We start from the raw sequence: 22,714 nt of genomic DNA, 5'->3' as shown, positions 1-22,714 counted from the left end.
ACACACGAACGCTGTGTGGTCGTATTGCGGCTCCGCAATACACGGGCACCGGCCCGTGTGCACTCCGCAGCACGGATGTGGACTCATTCACTAGAACGGATCGGAACCCCACAGAAGCCCTACGGAGTGCTTCCGTGGTGTTTCTGTCCGTGCCTCCGCACTGCAAAAAAATAGAACTTGTTCTGTTTCTTTGCAGTGGGGACGAATCACGGACCCATTCAAGTTGAATGGGTCTCGATCTGTCCCGGCCGACGCACGGACGTTGCCTGTGCATTGGGAGTCGCAAATTGCGGTCCCCGATGCACGGGACGGATGCACAATGTTCGTGTGTAAAAGAGGCCTTACTCTGTATAAGTTGCAATCTAATGAAAAGTAAAAAAAAAAAAAAGTGAAAATATAAGTTTTGAAAATATAAAAAAAGTTACGTAAAATCACCCCACTTCCCCCAAAATAAAAATAAACAAAAAAAGAATAACATTATGGGCATCGTCGCATGCGAAAACACTCATAATATTAAAATATAAAAAAGTTAGCCCATATGGTGAAGGATGTTTCCTGTTTTTTCATCACTTTATCTCCCAAGAAAATTGAATAAAAAGTGATCGTCATACACAGCCCAAAATGGTATTGTCAAAAAAGACAGATTTCCCTCAAATGAGCCCCCACACATCTCCGTAGACATAACTATAAAAAAAGTTATAGGGGTCACCGGGGAGTAGGGGTTCTGTTAGGTTTGCCACCTTTCCCAACAAAAAATAAGTTACACTAATTAAAAAGGTTGGTGTCTATTTAAGTTTTACTTAGCCTTCTAAGCCAGGAAGAGTCTGGACTCTTCGGGATTCCCCCAATGTTCAGCGATTTGCCATTAGACCTGAGTGGTGTCTCACTCCCCCCCCCCAAGAGCAGTGGGCCCTGGCACTTTCCCTGCTTTGCCGGGTACTGACGCCGGCTCTGCTGATCCGCTGTTCTGCAGTAGCTCCGCAACAACACATTCAGTAGTGGACGGAGGTGGTTAGTGCAGGGCTGCCCCCATTGATTCATTTTTCCATCACATTATACACTGCTTGTTTCCATGGTTATGACCACCATGCAATCCATCAGCAGTGGTCGTGCTTGTACACTATAGAAAAAAGCAGCGGTGGTCGTGCTTGCACTTTATGGGAAAAAATGCTGGACTCTGATCACTCCCGCGATCCCAGCCACCAGAGAGGCCAGAGCTTTTTCCTATAGTGTACAAGCACGGCCACCACTGATGGATTGCAGGGTGGTCGTAACTATGGAAACGAAAAGTATAATCTGAAAGAAAAATGAGTCTAGCCAGCAAAGACCATATGGACAATCGCAATACATTAATAAAACATTAAAAGCCATGCTAAAGAAAGTAGTGATCAAAGATGGGGGGAAAAACTTGGACTTCTCCCCTATTTCATGCTTGCCATCCGTGAGGTCCCTTAGTCATCCACCGGGTATTCTCTATTGTAGTTGCTATATGGGTGTCGTCCTAGGGGCCTTCTAGATATAGCCAAAGAACCCTGGGAAGGAGAAGCTACCCAAAATATAGAAATGTCATTGAACACATTGCACAGATGCAAGATCGGATATCTGCTGTAATGCCTATCGTGAAAGAACATATGGCTCAGGAGGCACAACAAAGGGTGTATAATCGCAGTGCCCGAGTACGTACTTTTGCCCCAGGGGACCAGGTTCTGGTATTTTATCCGTACTGTGGAAAGTAAATTTCTGGCGAAGTGGCAAGGACCCTTTAAGGTCATAGAAAAAATAAATGAGGTAAACTACTAAATTAGTCTTCCTGATAAGAGGAAGCCTGAGCAAGTGTACCATATAAATCTTATCAATCCCTGGAAAGATCGACTACCACTTGCTGCAGACACCTCATTCCCTTCAGAGCAGCGGTGCTCGGAGAAACCTTTGTTGCCAGAGGTAACAGTATCCGACTCCCATTCAAAGACACAAAAGGTAGAAGTCCAAGGGTTCCTCTTCAAGAATAGGGACTTTTTCTCTGAAGTCCCAGGTCACACCTCTCTCATTAAGCATGGCATCATTACTGAATCTCATGAAAAGGTTAAAGTGTAACTTTCATTCTTTTCTTTATTTTTGTAATGTATAGGGGTAGTGATACTGACCATTTTTGTAATGCACATTAATTACTGGAATTGTACATTTCTATTAGATTAATAGCTCTAAAGTGTCCCATTCTGAGCCTTAGCAACGCTCCTCTGTCTTCTGTTTACATAACAGTGGAGACTTGCTAACACTGACAGTATGTAGACAGAGGAGCGTTGCTAAGGCTCAGAATGGGACACTTTAGAGCTATTTTTCTAATACAAATGTATGATTTCAGTAATTAATGTGTACTACAAAAATGGTCGCTATCACTGCCTCTACACATTACAAAAATAAAAACAAGAAGGACAGTTACACTCTAAGCTGAGGCCATACAGAATACCGGAGGCCAGGAGAGGGGTTATTTCTAAGGAAGTGAGGAAAATGTTGGAACTTGGAGTAATTGAAGATAGCCAATAGTCCAGCCACATAGTTCTGATCCCAAAACCAGACGATAGCTGGAGGTTTTGCAATAACTTCTGTAAGCTGAACTCTATCTCCAAGTTTGATGCTTACCCAATGCCACGAGTTGACGAGCTCATTGATGGGCTCGGAAATGCACGGTATATAACCACTCTAGACTTAACCAAAGGGTACTGGCCTCAGATAAATACACTGCTCAAAAAAATAAAGGGAACACAAAAATAACACATCCTAGATCTGAGTTAATTAAATATTCTTCTGAAATACTTTGTTCTTTACATAGTTGAATGTGCTGACAACAAAATCACACAAAAATAAAAAAATGGAAATCAAAATTTTCAACCCATGGAGATCTGGATTTGGAGTCACACTCAAAATTAAAGTGGAAAAACACACTACAGGCTGATCCAACTTTGATGTAATGTCCTTAAAACAAGTCAAAATGAGGCTCAGTAGTGTGTGTGGCCTCCACGTGCCTGTATGACCTCCCTACAACGCCTGTGCATGCTCCTGATGAGGTGGCGGACGGTCTCCTGAGGGATCTCCTCCCAGACCTGGACTAAAGCATCTGCCAACTCCTGGACAGTCTGTGGTGCAACGTGACGTTGGTGGATAGAGCGAGACGTGATGTCCCAGATGTGCTCAATTGGATTCAGGTCTGGGGAACGGGCGGGCCAGTCCATAGCATCAATGCCTTCGTCTTGCAGGAACTGCTGACACACTCCAGCCACATGAGGTCTAGCATTGTCTTGCATTAGGAGGAACCCAGGGCCAACCGCACCAGCATATGGTCTCACAAGGGGTCTGAGGATCTCATCTCGGTACCTAATGGCAGTCAGGCTACCTCTGGCGAGCACATGGAGGGCTGTGCGGCCCTCCAAAGAATCGCCACCCCACACCATTACTGACCCAAACCCAAACCGGTCATGCTAGAGGATGATGCAGGCAGCAGAACGTTCTCCACGGCGTCTCCAGACTCTGTCACGTCTGTCACATGTGCTCAGTGTGAACCTGCTTTCATCTGTGAAGAGCACAGGGCGCCAGTGGTGAATTTGCCAATCTTGGTGTTCTCTGGCAAATGCCAAATGTCCATTTTGCAGGGCTCTGGCAGTGCTCCTCCTGTTCCTCCTTGCACAAAGGCGGAGGTAGCGGTCCTGCAGCTGGGTTGTTGCCCTCCTACGGCCTCCTCCACGTCTCCTGATGTACTGGCCTGTCTCCTGGTAGCGCCTTCATGCTCTGGACACTACGCTGACAGACACAGCAAACCTTCTTGCCACAGCTCGCATTGATGTGCCATCCTGGATAAGTTGCACTACCTGAGCCACTTGTGTGGGTTGTAGACTCCGTCTCAGGCTACCACTAGAGTGAAAGCACCGCCAGCATTCAAAAGTGACCAAAACATCAGCCAGGAAGCATAGGAACTGAGAAGTGGTCTGTGGTCACCACCTGCAGAATCACTCCTTTATTGGGGGTGTCTTGCTAATTGCCTATAATTTCCACCTGTTGTTTATCCCATTTGCACAACAGCATGTGAAATTGATTGTCACTCAGTGTTGCTTCCTAAGTGGACAGTTTGATTTCACAGAAGTGTGATTGACTTGGAGTTACATTGTGTTGTTTAAGTGTTCCCTTTATTTTTTTGAGCAGTGTAGAATTGAAGCTATACAGAGATGGCCTCAGCCTGTAAACAAGAAGAAAGTTCATGCTTTCTTGGAGATTACAGGCTACTAAGAAGGTTTTTACCAAATTTTGCCTCCCTTGCAGCCCCTTTTGACAGACCTGACAAAAGGTAAAGACTCTGTCATGGTCAAGTGGACATCGGAGACTGAAAAATCATTTCAGACCCTTAAAAACCATTGTGTATGCACAGCTGATGCGCCTTTTTTTTATTTTTTATCTGGGGTTATGTCCTTCAAACTGATGCATCTGATGTGGGACTAGGGGCAGTAGGTACAGAATGGTGAAGAACACCCCGTACAGTATTTGAGTAGAAAGCTCAATAACCATGAGAGCAAATGTGCGATTGTTGAAAAAGAGTACCTAGCCATTAAATCAACTACCTTGTGTCACCCCCAATTGTAAGCCCTTGCGAGCAGGGCCCTGACTCCTAGTGTTTCAGTTGTATATTGGCCAGTTACTTTTGTATTGTACATGAACCCTATGAATTTGTAAAGCGCTGCGGAATATGGTGGCGCTATATAAATAAATTATTCTCGTCCTCCTCCTCCAAAAAAGTAGTGCGTGTCCTATTATTATCCGCAAATCACAGTCCGAGGCCCAATTTAAGTCAATAGGTCCACAAAAAATAGGGAACACACACGGAACACATCCATATTTTGCGAATCCATATTGCTCATGTGTTTGGTTATTTAATAAGTTACTGTTTCTGTATACGATCCGCAAAAAAAAACCAGATCAAGTACGGAAGCCATATGGATATATTTTCTGCAAGAACGGAAGAGGACTTAAGAGCTCGTTCACACGAACGTGTGCTGCCCGTTGCTGTATTGTGGATACGCACATCACAGATGCGGACCCATTCACTTCAATGCGTTTGCAAATCCAGAGATGCGGAACGGAACACTACGGAGTGCTTCCTGGGGTTCCGTTCCATGCCTCCGCACCACAAAAAGATAGAGGATGTTCTATCTTTTTGTGGAACAGAGGGATCGTGGACCAATTCAAGTGAATGGGTCCATGATCCCCATACTGGGCCACGGTCGGTGCCCGTGCATTGCGGACCACAATTTGTGGTCCACGGCACGGGCTTCACACGGTCGTGTGAACGAGCCCTTACTGTGAAGCACAGGCAAGGAACCCAAATGGTAAATGTAGATGCATTATCCAGAATACACTGTCTTGTGTCCAGATGTGTTCCAGCCCTGGGTCTGAAATTGGGGGGAGGGGAATGTGACAGAGTGTCTGGAGAAGTGGTGGATGGGATATATATCTGTCCAAGGTTCCTCACTTCATGGTTTTAATAAAAGCAACCAGGATGTAAACGGCAGAGATCTGCTGCTGTCTGTTGAAAGCCCACATTCAGGGCCTGGTTTGCTGGAGTGGGGAGAGAAGGGTGGCCCCCCCACTCCATCCAGACAGTCCGGGTTTTGGGCTGTCCATATTAATTAGTGTTCAGGTGTGCTGGCCTTATTTAAAGTCTGGTGCCCAGTCATACTTTACTCTCAGCCTGGGAACAGGTTCTCTGCTTGGAGCCTGTGAGAGCACTTCAAGAGGTATGGACTTTGCTATTTTGTTTGGTGCCCGGTATTAGGCCGGCACTGGGTTAAGCCTCGTTCACACGTCAGTGTTTTGGTCAGTGATTTCCATCAGTGATTGTGAGCCGAAACCAGGAGTGGAGGCTACACAGAGATAGATATAAGGGAAAGATCCGCTCCTGTTCTGTGTTTAAAGACGCACCTGGTTTTGGCTCGAAATCACTGATAAAACACTGACGTGTGAATGGGACATTCACTGTGGATTCCCGCTGTATAGCTAGAGCCAGACAGGCATAGAATTTAGTTTGTTATGTTTTATTTTATGTTCTGTACCTCAACCTGACAGTAAAACTTCCTGCTGCTTGGACTGTAATTTCTACGGTGTGCCTGCTAAACTGGGCCTGTCTACGCAGGAGACAACATCCCCACTACCTAATCCCTTACAAAAATATCAGGGCTGTGGAGTCGGCAACAAAAAAACCGACTCCGACTCCTACTAGATTTAAATTGGAATAAAAAAAAGCAAGTTTAAATGTCCCAATTCGCAAAAAGTTATAATTAATTACCGTATTTTTCGCCCTATAAGACTCACCTGCCCATAAGACGCACCTAGGTTTTTGAGGTGGAAAATGAGAAAAAAAAAAATTTTTAACCAAAAGGTGTGCTTTTGGTGGGTTTTGAACTAATGGTGGTCTGTGGGTGGCACTGTCATGGGGGCATCTGTAGGTGGCACTGTCATGGGGGCATCTGTGGGTGGCACTGTTATGGGGGATCATTGTGGGGGCATCTGTGGATGACACATATACTTCATGTTATCTTATGTGTCATCCACAGATCCCCCCCCCCCCATAACAGTGTCCCTGTGTAGTGAATGGGGGCCGGCATCTGTTTCTGTAATGGCAGCGGGGCCCGGTGCCTGCTTCATTCATAAAGTGGGCGGCGCAGGCGCGTGACGTAGTGAGCTACGCTACGAGCGCCCACCCGGCCTCCTGACTGCCAAGAAGTTAGTAGTAAGTAGTACAGCGCTAGATTTAAGATGATTGGAATACTTTAACAATACCCACAAGTTAGATATGATTACCGTATACTACAGTGAGCGGGGCCCGGTGTAGTAGAATACAGTGACTGCACCGGGCCCCGCTGCCATTACAGAAACAGATGCCGACTCCCAGCCCCTCCTCCCTCTCAGCCTATTCACCGGACGGTCGCAGCATTCGCCCCATAAGACGCACTGCTATTTTTCCCCCATTTTTGCGAAAAATACGGTACTTCTCTACTGTAAGAATAAAGGCCAATGCATGCAGTGCGTCACGTTACCGCAAAACTAACACGTTAAGTGACCATGAAGAAGCATGCTTTTCATATGCTTCACTATATGGCACGCAGCGCACAGTTAAGGAGCGGCAATACCTATACTTTTCATTGTGTTGTGTTCCGCTGTTACAGGGTTAACCTCGCCTCTCACTGATAACTGATTAAGTAAATATGTTTTTTGCAGGACTAGACACTTGTATAAGTGAAGGGAATGGATGGTCAATAGTTCAAGACTGAAGCTGTAAACCATTAGAAAAACTGCTGTCATTCAGCTAAGGCTATAAAAACGTGTAAACTCAGATTGTAGCTTAAACTTTAAACATGACTATGGGATTCTACTGGGGAAATCATGTTTTACAATAAATGCCCCTTCCCCGTCCTGGATCCCCCCCACTGCCCGATCTTCAGCAGAAGATCAGCACACAAAGGAGAAGGCAGCGGCTTCCTAGCCAGTAGTTCTGTGGTAATGACATGGATGTTGCCTTTCTTTCCTTCAAGGAATGTATAAAATATATTCGCATATTAAATACAGAGGAGTCGGAAGTACCAAAAACTGAGGAGTCTGAGTTGGACCATTTATCTACCGACTCCACAGCCCTGAAAAATATAAATATATATTTGTTATATTTCAGTGTGATCCTGTCTGTGATGGTGAGAGACAACCCTGCGGGGAAGTCACTTCCCATTCTGTAGAGAGATCCGCCTTAGGCCTCATGCACACGACCGTTCCGTTTTTGCGGATCCGCAAAATAAACGGAAGCCGCCCGTGTTGCCTTCCGCAACGGGCGCCGACAATATAAATGCCTATTCTTGTCTGCAAAGCGCGGACCAGAATAGGACATGTTATATGTTTTTAGCGGGGCCGCGGAACGGAGCCACGGATGCGGACAGCACACGGAGTGCTGTCCGCATGTTTTGCGGCCCCATTGAAGTGAATGGGTCCGCATCCGAGCCGCCAAAACGGCGGCTCGGATGCGGACCCAAACAGCGGTCGTGTGCATGAGGCCTTACCATTGGGCTCAGTGGCCGAAGTGTAAGCTGCAAGATAGTGATATGAAGAATTAAAATACAAAAAAGTAAAAAAAAAAACAACCTAAAAAAGCCACAAGGCGTTACGAATCAGAGGGAACATGTAAAAACGCAATCAGACATTAAATAGTAATAAACTAATCAACAGTTCATTAAAAAGGAACGAAGAGCTTACAATCCGTGAAGGGTTTGTTTTGTACAGTGGTCCAGCTATCTTTTATGGGAAAAATTCATAAGGTGACCTGCATAAAGACGCATGAGCATAGACCACAGGTCACATTCTGATGATGCATGATCTAAAAACACTATTAAAAAAAAATACCTGCACGTTTACAATCTTAGGCTCCAAGCTAATTATATTGTAAATTGTCAAGTCAGTAAGTGAATTTCTAGTTGGAATAATAATCCCACAGAATCTCTGCCTCAGCAGTGTATAGCGTGCAGGATCACTCGAGCAGTGACTATAGCGGAGCGCTTTAAGAACAAGTTTTTGATCTGTCCACTAGATGGCAGTAGTGCCGTGTCTGTTGGTGGAAATATTGAAGAAAAGGCACTATAAATGCATAATTAGTTATAATAAGAATCTTTATATTGCGCCAACATATTCTGCAGCACTTTACAATCAGAAATGAATGTCAATCCTCCAAGCAGGGCCTGACATTGCACATAACAGGAGATATGGTGCCCAATTAATCGATGCCCACCTCTTAATAAATGTTAGAGCTTTTTCTTTTTGGGTTGTTTCTGCAAGAGAAAAGCAAATCTTTGCTCGCTATGTGCATGTGTAGATTTATGTAATAATTTACAATATATGTCTATTCGCGGGAGGCCATGCCCCCATTATTCTTGTGATGAGAAAAGTACAAAACAGCAAAAAGTTGCAAATTTTTGTGCAAAATGTGTCTTGTCTAAAAAAAAAAAAAAGCTACTTCATCAAGAAAATAGTGTAAATGAGGTCATAAATCCTCCCTATATAGTTTTCTCTCCTTTTTTAGAAAAAAAATCCAGTTTTTATAAATATGCAAATTATGCATTGAGTGCAACGAGGGCAGCACCGTTGCTCTTATTGCACACATGTTCTGCTCATTCTGAGGCCAGCCCCTTCTGATAGTTGACTGACAGAGCCTAGCTCTGTTCAGTCGCATTTCTGCGCATCTACAGTAACTTGTTTTGCGTCCTGGGGAGAGGCTACACCACGCACTCTGCAAAATTCAATTGAACAGTGTATGTGTGAGATTTTGGGGCAGCTGTCAATCGGCTATCAGGGAGGGGCTGGCCAGAAAAAGGTGCAGAGCTTGTGTGTAGCAGGGGAGGTGTAGAGGATGGGAGTGGTGGCTGTGTCAAAGATGGTGGTGATGGTAGTACTCATGGTGGCACTCCATCTCCAGCTCTGAATGGAATGATGCACAGTGAAGTGAGGGGTGCCCACTCTAATTTGGGGTCTCCTGCCTGGTGTTGGTTTGAGGTGCCCTTGGTGTTGGTACATTGTGGGGTGCAATACACATCCCATTGTGGAGGCGAATCTGGGTGCAACCACTAAACAGTCTTACTGTAGACTTTCGCAGTTCATAGACATACACACTTGCAAGGGTAGTCACAGTCTCTTTAGACTGCATAAAGCAGTTCTCGCAAAGGTGGTGTATAGGGCAGGTGGAGAAGGTAATATTGAAAATGCAACCCTGACCCGGGAACAAACATTGAGCATTCAAGCCATGGGTAAAGGCATTATGCAAGGGAATAAAGCACAGGATTCCCCACATACCAAAGATTGTGTCCCTTTTCTGATAGCAATATAATCTTTCTGATTTGGCCAAATGCTCTCTCAATCAATAATTCTTCAATGGGCAGCGCAGTATGCAGTCTTTTAACAGGTGGCCAGTCTGTAAGTAAGGGTGCCTTAAGCTACTACCCCAACCAAATTAAGTGAATCCCATAACCGAAGGGCTTGTTCACACGAACGTATTTTGCATTCTGTATACGGCCTGTTTTCTGCGTTCCGCATACGGTCTGTATACGGAACCATTCATTTCAATGGGTCTGCAAAAGATGCGGACAGCACTCTGTGTGCTGTCCGCATCCGTTGCTCTGTTCCGTGGCCACGCACACATTGAGTCCTGTCCTATTCTTGTCTGTTTTGTGGACAAGAATAGGCATTTCTATAATAGAGCCTTCTGTTCCGTTCTGCAAATTGCGGAAGGCACACGGACGGCATCTGGTTTTTGTGGAGCCTCAATTTGCGGACCGCAAAAAACGGCACGGTTGTGTGAAGTAGCCCTAAAGCGTACTTTACCTTCACTGGTTTTAGTCCATGCACTTTCCCTTTAAATTATCCCTCAACCTTCTGTAAAGACGCAGTTCTCGCTCTCCCTCAGAGGTTGCCACTTGTTAGACACTTTTGCTGGATCTTCTAGGTCCACAAGGCAGCTGTATTTCTGGCTCCTGCTTCTCCTCGCCATTGCACATGCTGTATACAGCTCCTCGCTCAGCAGCTACAGGTCCACAGACAGCCTATAGCTAGCATATCAGAGGGGTGGGGTCAGCCCACACCTAAAGCATCATTCACACGTCCGCGCTCAAATCCGTGAGCAGGTGGTCAGTGAAGGATCCGTGTGTCCGTTTTTTGCTGTCCGTGTTGCAGCCATGTTTCACTGAGACTGAACAGCTGAAAAATAATTTTCAAAGCATCCCTTCTTAATGATCCATGAAACACGGATGGCATCTGTGGTTTTCACAGACCCATAGACTATAATGGGCGTGAGGGATCCGGGAACACGGACCGAGGTGGGACATGCATCCGTGCTGAAAACATGGACTGTGCTAAAACACTGTCTGAATACACACATTCAAATGAATAGGGACGTGTGCTGTCCGCGGAGAACACGTACGTGAAACACTGACATGTGAATGAGGCTTAACTGCCTCTGTGGCTGGTAAATTAACCCTTTCTCCCCTATACAGTTCTTGGCATCACACATAAAATACATTAGCCCCTTTATCGGTGAACTGTTTTACATAATACAATTAACCCTTTTTGCAGTGACCCACCGGGCAGAAATTCCTGCACCAAATTTGCCACGTGTGACTATACGCTCTGGGCAGTGGTCTCCAAGCTGTGGCCCTCCAGCTGTTGCAAAACTACATCTCACTGCATGTCCTGACAGCCGCGGAGCCACAAGTTGGAGACCACAGTCCTAAGGGAAGGAGAAATACCAACCAAGCATGCCTGCTATCTGAAAATGGTTGTCTAACATTGAGAACGACGGCTTATAGACCCACTCGCATCATCTATCCTTGATGAGCAAAGAGGTCAAGATGAGACAAGTCTTTAAAGTAGTCGTCTCGCCTTGAACATTGGTGAACATGCCACCAATGCCAGATAGGTGTGGGTCCCACCTCTGGGACTCGTACCTACAGTATTTCTAAAACAAAGCTCCCAAAGATAACGAGAGAGCACAGTTTTTTGGGGCCGCCCTCCATTTACTTCAGTGGGAGTGCTGAAAATAGATGATCGATGGCTTGGCTATTTCCAGCAGTTCCATAGATGTGAATGGAGCTGTGGCAGCGCTTGTGCAGTGCGCTCTCTATTAATTTCTATGGGACTTCCGAAAATGGCTGAGCCAGCTATGAATCCTCTGCATGGCTGCGCATGCGCGGTGTGCTCTCATTATCTTGGGAATTCTGGAGGCTATTTTCAGCGCTCCCATAGAAATTAATAGAGGCCGGCCATGCATGCGCGGTGTGCTCTCCCAAACTTTGGGCACGCTGTTCTAGAGATGGGTTCAGCGATATGCCACTAATGTATGAGGTTAGCTCATGCACACGACTGTCTGTATTTTACGGTCTGCAAAACACTGATCCACAAAAATACGCATGACCTCCACGTGCATTCCGTATTTTGTGGAACGGAAGAGCCGGCCCCTAATAGAACAGTACTATCCTTGTCTGTAATGAGGACAATAATGGGACATGTTCTATTTTTTAGCAGAACGGAAATACGGAAGTCGAATGCACACGGAGTAACTTCCATATTTATTTTTGTTTTTGCAGACCCGTTGAACTGAATGGTTCCGCATACGGTCCGCAAAAAAAACAAAAAACGGAATGGACACGGAAAGAAAATACGTTCGTGTGCATGAGCCCTTAAAGGAACACTCCAGACAAGATCCAGAGCCTGAGTGGGCGGGGCATGAAACAAGGATTCCAAAGATAGGAACGCCTCTGTCATGCTCCACCCCTTCAGGCCCTGCACTAAGCACAAACCAGCAGATTGGAGTGCTCCTTAATTTTGGTCTCTCAATCGGCAGGTAGTTTGGGGGATGCATTTGAACCCCCTAGTTTTGAAGATGATATTATTTTTTATTGTTTTTTTTATTTTATATTTTTTTTAACATTCCTTAATTGAAAGGGCATCAGTTTGGTGTCAGATCACCTTTAAATCATTGTGCTGTTTGCTTTCCATTCTCCCTTGGGGACGCCCACCCTTCTCTAGCGCAGCTCCGTGTGGCACGTTCAGTATATGGGTTAATGATGAGTTCATCCTGCCGGCCTTGCCAAGCTCAGCAATGACCACTCAGTGCTGATAAATGGCACCGATTCCCGCCGTCCACTGCCTGATGTATGGATCATATTAAAGCTGCTGCTGAGTTTACTTTATTCCGTTCTGGACACTGATACAATCCATCTGCACCAGGGGGGAGCTATGGGGCTGTAAATGGAGGGAGAGTGATGATCTGGGCCTGTCCGGGTCAAAAGAAATGGGAAAATAAACTTGCGGTACATTCCCTGCCGCCGTATCGGACCATCCATCAGTGAGAAAGGGTTTGCTGACATTTCCAATGTTTGTGATATGGTGGGATTTTTCATTATTTTTTTTTTTTCAGGAAGGTTGCAACGGTTGCTGCTGCAGCAATAGGGAACGGCAGCGGGCACGCGGAGTGCAAAATCTAAATCTATCCATTCAAATGGTGAATTCACACTCTGTAGACTAGCTGCAGAAATGTCTTCACCTCTCCCATCCAACTGAATGGGGCTTGCAGAAATCCATAACTTGCTGCCAGAATAACCCCTTGAACTGAATTTCTGCAGGACTGCAGACACGTCGGAGCTTACCTTGGTGGTATCACTCGTACAACTGAAGTAGTGACCGCAACAACTGGGATTGTTCAGTCTTCCTACTGAAGAACACTATAGCCAGTCTTTGTGGCTGGTAACGGGGCACAATGGACGACATTCTTCAAAGGTGGATAAAACGTGGAACTACAAGTTGCAGCATGCAGTGAGTAGGTGGCCAAGCTGGAGAGGGTTTCCGGTGGTTTCCTCCCTGCCCTTTAGCCTATTTTACTAGGGAAATCATTCTTGCTGTAACAAAGCCTTTATTAATGTAGCTTCCCCTTTCCCATCCGCACTTCTCTGGTATCTTCCCTACAGCCCCCGCAGGCAGGGGAAGCCCGAATGGTTTTCTCCATAGCGGGGGAGGATGGATAGCATGAAATTGAAGGGAGGGGGCAGTGGGTGGAATCGGGGTCCCTCCGCCTCCACCCGGACAGCACACCTAAAGAAGAAAAAAAATAAAATCAATACACCCTTAATCATCTGTATCTTTCCTCACTGCTGCGATAGGCAGTGTAATACACGCAGTGTGACAGCAGGGGGCCCTGCAGCCGTATTACTGAGTCTTCATTCCTAGTAAAGACACCTTCCAGGTCTGCGTGGATCACATTGATGGGCATCAGAATAAGAAGCTCCTGATCTCATCAAATCCTGCATCAAAAATGTTACTCCGGCTGCAGAGGCACCTATATAGTCAAGGGCTTCCCATAGTGTGGGTCAGGGTGAGGAGACCTATAACTGCATGTGTGGTGAATATTCGTCACCCTCTTTCGGCTTTGTGCGGTGTCTTACTGACCGTTAGAAAAAAACACAATGCAATTATTTATACGCCAAATATTTCCATAGAGTGATAACGGAAGCAATACAGTGATCATGTAGTACTGCAGTGAAGTGACAGAATAATACAGTGGCCAGATAGTACGGTCCGCAGGGTATTGTTGCGCTGCCATGTGTCCGGTCCGCAGGGTATTGTTGCGCTGCCATGTGTACGGTCCGCAGGGTATTGTTGCACTGCCATGAGTACGGTCTGCAGGGTATTGTTGCGCTGCCATGAGTACGGTCTGCAGGGTATTGTTGCGCTGCCATGTGTCCGGTCCGCAGGGTATTGTTGCACTGCCATGTGTCCGGTCCGCAGGGTATTGTTGCACTGCCATGTGTCCGGTCCGCAGGGTATTGTTGCACTGCCATGTGTCCGGTCCGCAGGTTATTGTTGCACTGCCATGTGTACGGTCTGCAGGGTATTATAGTGCTTCCATATACACAGTCTAGAGGGTGTACAGGAATACAGTATTGCTTGTATTCCAGTAGCGTAACGCAATAAACGGATAAATCCAGTAAATCACAGTCGCCATCCCTGATTGTAGCCATTGGATTTCCTTTTCTTCTCCATTTTCCTCGATACATCCCCACCATAACTGGCAGCAGAAAACCACCATAGGGTGCTCCGCAGCAATGACGGGCACACTGCCCTCATTACAACTGCCTGCTAGAGCTGTGCCCCTACACAGTGCTATAGCCCCTCCTGCCATCTCTCACCTAGGGACCCTATCTTGTCATTTGTTAGCAGAGCGAAGTTCTGACATAAACATTTACAATACTATACAGTACTACAAAATAGATGTGGATCGGCACTGCTTTCCATTGATGGTCTAGCAGTGATGGCTAACCTCCGGCACTGTAGCTGTGGTGAAACTACAACTCCCAGCATGCTCCAATCATTTCTGTGTTGTTTTGAGAACAGCCAAGCAAATGTGCATTTTGGGAGTTGTAGTTGTATCACGGCTGGAGTGCCAGAGGTCAGCCATCACTGGTCTAGAGAGAGCTCTTATTTCACAACAATATTTTTACTTGACTCCTGACGAAGGCCTCAGTCTGAAACGCGTAGTAATTTAACAATTGAAATTAAAAAATAAAAGCACGTTCTGAAATGGGAGATCTCGGACCATCTTTGGGAAGCTGCGCCCATTCAGATCAATTTTCTAGTACCATATGATATAGTGTTTAACACCAGACAGAGAAAAGGTCACTGGGAAGGATCAGCACCCAAAAAACTATAACCCAAAGAGAGCTGTGCCTTCAGGACCAGAGAGGGGTTAGCTGTATTTCACGTGTTAAGTAGCAGGTGTTTTTTTTCCTGTCCATGGGCCCAGTTAGGTTCCTTTCACACAAGCGAGTTTTCCGTGCAGGTGCAATACATCACGTGAACGCATTGCACCCGCACTGAATACTGACCCATTCATTTCAATGGGTCTGTGTACATGAGCATTTTTTTTCAGTTCTGCGTTGCGTGAAAATCGCAGCATGTTCTATATTTTTTTTCACGCAGCCCTGGCCCCAAAGAAGTGAATGGGGCTTCAGTGAAAAACGCATTATATCCGCAAGCAAGTGCGGGTGCAATGCGTTTTTCACTGATGGTTGCTAAGAGATGTTTGTAAACCTTCCGTTTTTTATCACAAGCGTGAAAAACGCATCAAAACGCATTGCACCCACGCGGAAAAAACTGAACGCAATCGCAGACAAAACTGACTGAACTCGCTTGCAAAATGGTGCGAGTTTCACTGAAAGCATCCGGACCTAATCCGTCACGCTCATGAGAAAGGGGCCTAACCGTGAGAGTTTTCTGTTAGAGGTCTTCTGGGATTTTGATATTGAAGGCCTGTCCTCAGTGGGGGAGATTAGAGATGAGCGAACCTGCCTTTTGGCAAGTTCGGGGTTTAAGTGAATTACGTAATGGATTCCGTTCTCACAGAATCCATAACGTAATTCCATGCCACATAATAAAAGTGTATGACCAGCAGAACGAAACCTTCGGGGCTGGCCATACACCTGTATTATGCGGCATTGAATTACGTTATGGATTCTGTGAGAACGGAATCCATTACGTAATTCACTTAAACCCCGAACTTGCCAAAAGGCAGGTTCGCTCAACACTCAGCCAGTTGAAGAGACTATAGCACTCCAGTCAACGCTGTGGCTTCTTCCTAGGCCAGTTACTCGGTTTATCGGTCACACAACCTAGGTACCACTCAGCCCTATTCAAGTGAATGGACCTGGGCTGCAATACCAAGCCCAGCCACTATACAATGTGCGGCACTGTGAGGAGGCTGCAGTGCTCACCAGAGCGCCACGATCTCTTCAGTCAGCTGATCGGTGGGGGTTCCGGGTGTCAGACCCCCACCAATCAGATACTGATGACCAATCCTGAGGAAACCCCTTTTAGGGCTGTGCTGGGATAGCCCCAACAGCAGGCTTCAAGACCTGAAATCCTGGCAACCAAATGACCAACCATATCATCACTGCAGTACTGGCGTGACCACTGGATTGGCGAGATTTTTAGCAGGTGAGTAACTGTTACTTTTTTTTTTCTTTTTTTTTTAATACCAGTATATACCATTTCCTGCTGGTGGGCAGTTCATCCATGACACCCCCTTTAATGGACGTTGCACTACCCACCCGGCCCAGTGACATTGCACTTTTATGTTACAGTCAAATTTAATTCCATAGAATTGCAGAGATCGCTCGTCGTCCTGTTTGCATAATTAGATAATGCTGGATAGGCTGACAGACTGTAGTTATAACAGTACGATAACCCGTAGCGTAGTAACGATATATTGTGGCAACACCGAGCTCTTAAAGGAACATTACACTTTCATCAAAAACGGCTTCATGTTCTGATATACTTTCTGTATAGTTTCCTCCATTTTCAAGATCTCTGCATGCTGTCATCCAAAAAGAATCATCATTGCTTTATCCACCCTGGACACATTGTGCTCTGCTTGTTAGAAGACAAAGGGGGACATTGATCATCTCCTGTACGCCACAAAACTGGAGTCAAAAAGTTTGGCGCATGCCCCGTTTGTTGGGGTTGTGCTCCAATCGGCACCTTTCCAAAAAGTGGGTGGTGCAGAGCCAGATTATAGTTTATACCTGAAATCTATACCAGCTCAGATCTGGCGCACGCCCCTGCTGCAATTATTAAAGGGGCCCTTTACACAGGCCGAGAATCGCACAGATTATCGCTAACAAGCGTTCACAGTAACGCTCATTAGCGATGATCGGGCGTGTAAATGTACCGCCGATTACCCGATGAATAAGCAAAATTGCGCTGGCCGATCGTGCCTTATAAATACGAAATGCTGCCGGCAAAAAAAGAGTCTGTATGGAGATGAGCGATGGCATTAGTGATCACTGCTCCCCATACTGTGGAGGAGATCGCTGCATGTAAATACATCGGTCTCCTCCGCTGGTGATTTGCAGATTGCTTCCTTCCCGACTATCTGTTGTAATATCGTCCAATTTAAAGGGGTTGTCCAGGTTCAGAATGAATGAGTGGAGCAGGGTAAGAGCTGGACATGTAAAAACAGGCTAGGGCAGTGCTAAAGCCCGCCCATCAGTGCCGGTGACGTCACCGGGCTCACTGCTAGGCTGAAGCCTCCGCCTAGCTTACCCATGGAGAGCCCGGTACGTCACTGGATCTCAAGAAAATTCCCTTGCCATGCGCAATTCAGCGCAGCGCAAGGGTGAGCATCGGAGCGTGAAAACCTTTGATGCTCCACTTATTCATGGTGAATGAGTGCAGATCGGGTTTGGTCTTACTTCAGGTCTGAACCCGGACAACCCGGTTTAAGATCAGCGGGTAAAACCTTAATAAATGCCCTCCAAAGTTCTGGTAATTGTATTGTAACGAGCTGTGCACCTATGTTCATATGACCAGGAAGTAAACAAAAAATGTTCCAGATAAGTGGCAGCAAGCAGAGATCTTGAAAACGATTCGAAGCCGATACAAAAAGTGTTAAGGTTTTTTTTTTTTTTTGTTTTTTTTTTTATTTATTGGATACTGTATAAAAACATAAAATTATGGCATACTCCCTCAGATGCCACATTTTGGTGCCCAGCAGTCTCTGACAACTGACCTTCGCTTGCTTGATCAATGCTGGTTTAAAGGGGTTGTCTCATCTTTGACATCCTAGCGATATGCCACCAGTGTCTGAGTAGGGACCTGCACCTCTCTCCAGAACGGGCCCTCAAAAGTGATGCATGCACGGCGTGCTCTCCACTCATTTCTATGGGAGTTCCAATAATAGCTGAGCGAGTGCATTTGGCGATTTTCGGAAGTCCCATAGAATCTAATGGAGATTACATCGCACAAGCGCAGCCACCCCTCTATTTACTTCTATTGGACTGCCGGAGATGGCCAAGCCAGCACAGAAGTGAATGGCAGGTGGCTTCTCTCCGCTCACTTCAGTGGACCCGTTATGGAAGTAGGTGCGGATCCCAGAGGTGAGACCCGCACCTATCTGACATTGGTCGCCTATCTTAGCGATATGCCACCAATGTTTTAGATGAGACAACCCCTTTAAAGAAGAACTGGCACCTAACATGTCTGTTCTATTAAGTTCTATAATTTACCATGAAATAAATATTTGCATTCTTTTTTCTTAGATCAGTGTGTTGTGGTGTTCCTCTGGTATTCCTCCTGGAAATGTATGAATAATTTGACAACTGGGTTTGCTCTTCATCACAGGGATTTATCCGTATAGTCTGATGCTGTTGGCACTGATTGCACAGTATTGGCCTGGCTAGGGAAACTACACCCAGCTGTCAATTCTTCATACATTTCTAGAAGGAATAACAGATGAACGTCACAACACAGAGTAATAAGATGCCCCAGAATTGTTAATTCACGGGTAATGCAAGAGGTTACTAAAATAGACCTGTCAGGGGAGGCGAGAGGTCCCCTTTAAACCCATCTGATACATTTACCACTGACTTTGACATGTCCATGTTTATCACATTTTTATGTCGCCAATTTCCAAGGGCTAGCTTTTTATTTATTTTTTATTTTTTTCATTTTACATAGCCTTAGCTTAAGGCTTGTTTTTTTATGGGAAAAGTTGTAATTTGTAATTGGCACCATCTTGGGATACATACATACATTTGTTTTTGTTTTTTCTTATTTTTGGGATGCTTTAGGGACTGACTGGACCGGAGCTGTCAATCACAGCTTCCCTCCCGCTGCCAATTGTAGGCAATGTGGGGGCACCATTTCTGCGCCCGAGCAATCCATTTTTAAGGTCCATGTCTGCTGGAATCATGTATGCCCATCTGTTTGTTGGGTTAATTCTCTTCACTGCCGTTCAGTTCTTTGAGCTGGGTCCCATAATTGTACCCCATCACACTGTGCAGACCATTGCTGTCGATCAAAGGGTAGAGGGTTCCATTACAGGCTCTAGGTGTAATGGTAACGCCCCCGTTGCTCCTAGAGGTTCATTTGCATATATTAAAACTTCATGTTTCTCAGCAATGCGGGCACATGTGAACATGGGACCAACACAGATCCCTTCAGCTGCCAAGTAACAGGTCAGCCAGTGTCATAGTTCTGCAGCAGGACAACCCCATACATAGAGCCATAGGCCTTTTGCACACAGTCGGTGTTTGATCAGTGATTTCCATTAGTAATTCTGAGCCAAAACCAGGTGTGGGTCAAAAACACAGAACAGGTGTAAATGTTTCCATTATATCGTATCTCTTTGTAGCTGCCACTCCTGGTATTGGTTCACAATAACTGATGGAAATCACTGACCAAACACTGACTGTGTGAAAGCAGCCATTCATATGTCTTCAGCATTAAGAACAGGGGGGGGAATTATCATGAGGGGAATATTTGAAGTCTGTTTTGCTTCAGTCTGTGTTAGCGCACTTTATGTCACATTTATCAAATGTCACAGGTTGTTTGATAAATTTGGCTTGTCCTTAAAGGGAGTCTGTCACCACAATTTGACATTATAGACCGCTTACATAGCGCTGTAACAGAACTATACACGAGTCAAATGCTACCTTTTGTTGTTTTGTTCTGAAGTTCACCAGAGGCAAAATCGCTGTTTTATTCATATGCAAATGAGGTTCCACAAGTGCCCAGGGGCGGCGTTCGGGCTGTAAGTGCGCATGCGCTGGCACGATCTCGGCCAGTACACTAGATGAGCTTACAGGGCGAGCCAAGCAACAGGCTGGAGAGGGGGTTATGTGAGAAGATGGCAAAGTGGCCTGGGCACTTACAGCCCGAACGCCGCCCCTGGGCACTTGTGAGCCCTCATTTGCATATGAATAAAACAGTGATTTTTGCCTCTGGTGAACTTCAGAACAAAACAACAAAGGTACCATTTGACTCGTGTGTATAGTTATGTTACAGCGCTATGTAAGCGGTCTATAATGTCAAATTGTGGTGACAGACTCCCTTTAACCCCTTAGGGACGCATGATGTACCGGTACGTCATGGGTTTAAACCGCGATTGTGGCGCGGCGGGGGTTAATCGGAACAGGATGCCCGCTGAAATCATTCAGTGGGCATCCTGTCACAACGCCGGGGGACAATTCAGACCTGCGGTTTGCGGCTTTACCTGCGGTTGCGGCAGCTGTGCGGCGGTGCCATCGGGTCCCCATGCGGCTGTGGGGGGGACCCGATGGCATGGAAGGCAGCACGATGTCTAAGGAAGGCATCTGCGCTGCCTTCCGGTGACGAGCCTGTGAGATCCAGCCCCCTGGATCTCACAGGCCCCAGAAGCTGTATGAGTAATACACACAGTATTACTCATACAGCCAATGCATTCCAATACAGAAGTATTGGAATGCATTGTAAAGGAATATACCCCCCAAAGTGGGACAAAAAATAAAGTAAAAAAAAAAGTTGAAAAAATAAAGTTTCCCCCCCCCCCCCCAAAAAAAAATTAAAAGTTTCAAGTAAAAATAAACAAAAACGTCATTTTCCCCAAATAAAGTTAAAAAAAATTGGTAAATAAAGTATACATATTAGGTATCACCGCGTCCATATCGACCGGCTCTATAAACATATCACATGACCTAACCCCTCAGATGAACACTGTAAAAAATAAAAACTGTGCTAAATAAACCATTTTATTTGTCGCCTTACATCACAAAAAGTACAACAGCAAGCAATCAAAAAGGCGTTTGCCCACCAAAATAGTACCAATCTAACCGTCACCACATCCTGCAAAAAATTAGCCTTTACCTGAGACAATCGCCCAAAAAATAAAAAATAAACTATGGCTCAGAATATGGAGACACTAAAACATGATTTTTTTTGGTTTGAAAAAAGCTGTTATTGTGTAAAACTTACATAAATAAAAAAAAAAGTATACATATTAGGTATCGCCGCGTCCGTATCGACCGGCTCTATAAAAATATCACATGACCTAACCCCTCAGATGAACACCGTAAAAAATTTAAAATAAAAACTGTGCTAAATAAACCATTTTTTGTCACCTTACATCACAAAAAGTGTAATGGCAAGCGATCAAAAAGTCACACGCACCCCAAAATAGTGCCAAAAAAAACGTCATCTCATCCCGCAAAAATCATACCCTACCCAAGGTAATCGCCCAAAAACTGAAAAAATTATAACTCTCAGACTATGGAAACACTAAAACATGATTTTCTTTTTTTGCTTCAAAAATGAAATAATTGTGTAAAACTTACAGAAATAAAATAAAAAAGTATACATATTAGGTATTGCCGCATCCGTGACAACCTGGTCTATAAAAATATCACATGATCTAACCTGTCAGATGAATGTTGTAAATAACCAAAAATAAAAACGGTGCCAAAACAGCTATTTCTTGTTATCTTGCCTCACAAAAAGTGTAATATAGAGCAACCAAAAATCATATGTAAGTAAGTTTCTACTCTAGGGGGGCATCAGGGGGCTTCAAATGGGACATGGTGTCAAAAAAACCAGTCCAGCAAAATCTGCCTTCCAAAAACCGTATGGCATTCCTTTCCTTCTGTGCCTGCCGTGTGCCCGTACAGCTGTTTACGACCACATATGGGGTGTTTCTGTAAACTACAGAATCAGGGCCATAAATATTGAGTTTGTTTGGCTGTTAACCCTTGCTTTGTTACTGGGAAAAATGGATTAAAATGGAAAATTTGCCAAAAAATTGAAATTCTGAAATTTCATCTCCATTTGCCAATAACTCTTGTGGAACACCTAAAGGGTTAACGACGTTTGTAAAATCTGTTTTGAATACCTTGAGGGGTGTAGTTTATAGAATGGGGTCATTTTTGGGTGGTTTCTATTATGTAAGCCTCGCAAAGTGACTTCAGACCTGAACTGGTCCCTAAAAATTGGGTTTTTGAAAATTTCAAGATTTGCTTCTAAACTTTTGCTCCTAAACTTCTAAGCCTTGTAACATCCCCAAAAAATAAAATATCATTCCCAAAATGATCCAAACATGAAGTAGACATATGGGGAATGTAAAGTAATAACTATTTTTGGAGGTATTACTAGGTATTACAGAAGTAGAAAAATTGAAACTTGGAAATTTGCAATTTTTTGGTAAATTTGGTATTTTTTTTATAAATAAAAAAGATTTTTTTTTTTTACTTCATTTTACCAGTGTTATGAAGTACAATATGTGACGAAAAAACAATCTCAGAATGGCCTGGATAAGTCAAAGCGTTTTAAAGTTATCAGCACTTAAAGT

At 44.9% G+C, this 22,714-nt stretch overlaps 1 protein-coding gene across 1 annotated transcript in view; it reads left to right on the top strand.

Moving 5' to 3' along the window:
- PEBP4 (phosphatidylethanolamine binding protein 4) overlaps window positions 1-22,714 on the top strand; it is an 81,540-nt gene that overhangs the window by 7,156 nt on the left and 51,670 nt on the right. The gene's annotated exons all lie outside the window — the stretch shown is intronic.

The sequence above is a fragment of the Bufo bufo genome, chromosome 1 (genome assembly GCF_905171765.1).
Source record: "Bufo bufo chromosome 1, aBufBuf1.1, whole genome shotgun sequence".
Taxonomy (NCBI): domain Eukaryota; kingdom Metazoa; phylum Chordata; class Amphibia; order Anura; family Bufonidae; genus Bufo; species Bufo bufo.
Note: the sequence above shows the minus strand (reverse complement) of the source record. Positions and strands in the feature narration are given on the sequence as shown.